The sequence below is a fragment of the Gossypium arboreum genome, chromosome 13 (genome assembly GCF_025698485.1).
Source record: "Gossypium arboreum isolate Shixiya-1 chromosome 13, ASM2569848v2, whole genome shotgun sequence".
NCBI classification, from domain to species: Eukaryota; Viridiplantae; Streptophyta; class Magnoliopsida; order Malvales; family Malvaceae; genus Gossypium; species Gossypium arboreum.
The window spans coordinates 65,682,503-65,686,810 of NC_069082.1; positions in this window are offsets into that span (position 1 = coordinate 65,682,503).

Here is a 4,308-nt window from a genome sequence, read left to right on the forward strand (position 1 = left end):
AGGTAATCATACATTGAGAATTCAACTAAAAGAACATAAAAGTTTCAAACATTCCAAGTTGAGCATTTTCACCTAAAAACATAGGTGTCTCTCCTCATTTAAGTAATTACCTTTTGATTCGGAATATCACAGAGTTTCACATCCTCACTAAAGATTCACTCAAATACCTCCAGGTGTTTTAAGGACAATAAATGAAGCACTCAATAGTCAATAATAAAAATTCATTACCATACGCTTGCATGAAAATCAAATCTCCACCACTGATAAATTGAGATGAAACATCAATCAAAAGGTCTTTAGAGGGTTGTAATGAGGCTTGGTTAGGGGGTGTGGTCACAAGCTAAAAGAAAGGGTTAGAATCGAGATTGAATTGAAAAATTGCCTAACTAGAAAAATAGTTAATCATCACTTACGTACAACAGAGCTTCTTCTCAGAATATGGAATTACTAATGTGTATACATAGTTTTTTTTTTCAAAAAAAAAACAAGTTAAATAACATAAACTAACTATTAAGAACAATACATAGCTAAGCAATTTATTCAACTCAAATCTCGACAAAAATAGGGATTAATTTAGGGGATTTATTAAGGGTAATACAAGAAATGGCTTGTTAGGCTCAAGGGGGTTTACTAGGGGTTAATCGTGGATGTAGGCTTTTCATGGCATGTGTGGGTTAATCCTAAGTGCCTTCATCATTTTGACATATCAAATCAAATGGTGTGGTCTCGACATGAATAATCAAGCAAGTTCTAGAATAACAGTTCAATACTGACACACTCAAAGCAATAATAAAAGTGAGCAGGAAAGAATTAGTAGATGCTCAAAAGGCTCAAAAATATCACAAAAATTATGGCTTTTTGATGTTTAAAACTTGTGAATTCCAACTCAAAGTAATACCTAAACTTTGGGGAAACAATCTAAGATTTTAAATTCTTAAAAATCAACTTATCATGTGTGATTCTCTAATGTCTTGAGGTTTAAAAAATTAATGCATAAATGCCTATGTTTTAATTCAAGATATATCAACAAAAATCATAAATCAATCAAAATTTACCCTAAATATGATATGAGAGCTTTTCAAGAGAACAAGGTAGTCATTCAGGGATTTTTCTGATAATGAAAGAAATACCCCCCACACTTAAGATGTACATTGTCCTCAATGTACAAAGATAGATATTAGAGTATAAAAATAAGATAGGGAGAGAAGCAAAACTTCTTGTATGATGAATTCCTCGAACTGGAGTTTTGGACAGTAATCAGTTCGAGAGTGGAGGAGGATACTCCGGCGGTCGTAGAGGTTCATTAGTTCATAAGTCTTGTGCCAAAAGAATATTATATTTAGTGGTAGCTATGGTCATGGTCGATCAGGACATGGCATTCGTGAAGAACCTTTCCCGGTGGAGTTGTTAGTTCTTATGCGATGATGAGCTTAAGAGCTTTATATAACTGTGATAAAATCAGGAACTTTTTAGGGGATATTAGGAAGAATAATTACTCATAAAGAAATAACCGAAATTGATAATTAAAAATAAAATTCTAAAATCTAATAAAAATAAAAAGTAGTTTTAAAAAAATTTAAAAACATAAAATAATAAATAAATGTTTTTAAACATCTTCATCGCTGGATAATTCGCGAGGTGGGTCTGGCGATGAGATGTGGAGGTGCTGACAAATCTGCTGTAGGGTAGCATCAATGTTGTCAAATCGTTGAAAACACTACTGCTCGAATCTAGTGAGGCACTGAGAGATGTCAGCATATGAAGCCACCGCATGAACTGGACAAGAGGGTGGTGGTGGTTGAGTCGGTGGGTCCTCGTGCTGTGGAGTGACATCATCAGGAATGTCCTTGTAGGCCTCCTCCTCGGTAGATTAGACGAGACGATATTGGGGAGGGTAGGTTCCTCGGCGCTTCTCGATCATCCTCATGCTAAGCATGCTCGAGATGCCTTATGGAGATATCTGGTCGATGAGGGTAACGGACGATTCTTGGGCCGTGGTGCTAGGAGCCCAAAGTGTCGAGCCAACCGAGTAACATAGGGGCCAATGGAGATAACCCCTTTCCTATGCCACTCCATCTGGTGTTGAATCGCGAGAGCGATGAAATAGGAAAGGTCGATGACGTGCCCGTGCAGCATACACCAAAAGAAGTAGGCGTTGTGAATGTTGATGACACCAGTGCTCTCTCGCCTCCTTGTAATCGTGTGAGCCAAAATGACGTGTAGGTACCTCAGGGATGGTGGGAGAACTGATGCCTCGGAGCGGCTAGGATTGTCGGAGGTTGCGCTAAGGGCCAAAGTGTGCCAGCACTTCGAGTGAGAGAAATGTATGTGGCGAGCCAGAGCCTATAGTTCATTCTCCTCCTTGAACTCCTCCGTATATAAGCCCAGTGTAGCACCAAACTCTGGGACGTTTAGCTGGCAGACTAACCCACCTAGGCGAAACTGGACCATGCCGGAATCATCGTAATTCGTCATTACGGTCTGAAGATGGAACGTTGAGCATAGTTCCATCGTGAGCTCGAGGTATGTTGGTTCCATGATCCCAAAGAATAGCTCCCAAGGGTCAATGGTTAAGAGGGCCCAAATCACATCAGCCAACTGAACTTGTTCTACGGCAGCCTAGTCGATACAGTGGCCCGTAATTAAAGGTCAGCCCTGAAGTATTTGGAAAAGCTCTTCTTGGGGCCCTCGGAGGAACTGCAGAAGAGTGTGACAAATTTCTATGGTTGGACCCGCGGAAGATGACGCTCCCTTCCTCTTCTTCGAAGTAGGTACGGTGGTTTTCTTTCATCGTGAAGACGACATGGTACCTGCGATAAAAAACCATTAATTCATTTTGAGGAATGATCAAACTAAAATGAAGATAATTTGTAAATAACAATCATAATTTCAGCAACTACTAAAACTAACAAGTTAATCAAAGCAATCAATTGTATACCATAAAAATGGCAATGAATTTCATGGAATGCAACATGTGTGACGGATGAAAAAAGTTAACACTAAAGGCATGAGTATATATATTGTTCTAATCATAAAAATTTACTTCTAGCTAATCAAATAAAGTAGAGAAATCATATAATGAGTAAGAATTTTAACATGAGAAAGATAATAACTATTCTAGATATAACATTTGTATGATAAAAATAAGAAAGGAACATGAAACATTTATTATTATTATGATAAATAGCCCTAGAAATTAGTAAGAATAAACGAGAAAAGAGTGAACAAATGCTAGAAAAAGGAGAATAGGCATTAAAAAAGGAGTTGGAGGCGGCGCACGGGCGTGGCAAGGAGGCTGGGTGGAATTCCAGCGGCTATGGTTAGGGTTTTTGAGTGGGGAAGACAATGAATAGTGGGGGGTATTTATAGATTTTGGGGCACACGGCTAGGTAAAACGCCCGTGTTCCCCAATTTCAGCCTGTGTGATTCGCGAATTTTGAATTTGGGCGCATCTGACATTTAGTACACGCTCGTGTTCCTTGGGCGTGTGGGTGCACACTGTCGTGTCACACAGTCGTGTCTGATGTTGCTCGCTTCTCCCATGCCTGTGTATTCAGACCTACACCTATGTCAATCTAACAGGTTCGACCACGGGTGCTAGACACGGGCGTGTCGTACGCCCGTGCTGTTTTAACAGGTTCACCCACGGTTCTTCCACACAGGCGTGTCTCACCCCTGTGTTGTTTTGGCAGGTTCGACCACGGCCATGTCGCAGGGCCGTGGCGTTTTATCATAGCCCGTGTCTGGGAAAAATTATTGTCCTGTTTTCACACGGCCCTAAGCACGCCCGTGCTCTTGGCCGTGTCCCTATGGAAAACCTATATTCAAGCGCTCTGTTAGTAAGTTAGATGTTGAAGACTAAATTTTAAAGAAGTTAATACAGTTAGTGCTCAGGTTGCCTCCCGAGAAGCGATTATTTATAGTCTAAGCTCGACTAACCTCTCCGTTTAATGATCATGGTGGTGTAAGGAGTTTATACTCCTCATTCCTGCTATTAATCTCATCAAAATAAGGTTTTAAATGGGTGTTGTTTACCTTAAAAGTGCCGAACTTAGGATGACTCACCTCGACCATACCGAATGGGAAAATGCTGAGTACCGTAAGAGGGATTTCTTCAATCGATGTGGTAGCGACAATGTGGGGATCTGTGGCATCTAATAAGACTCTGTCTCTAACTTTAAGTTCATTTGGAAAGGGATTGAGCTTGTTCTATCTTAGATTTGGTTTGTCAAGTGTTATCGGTTTATCCATCCGCCATTCATCTAGCTCCTCGATTTGTAGCCTTCGATCTTCATGAATGGGTCCTCT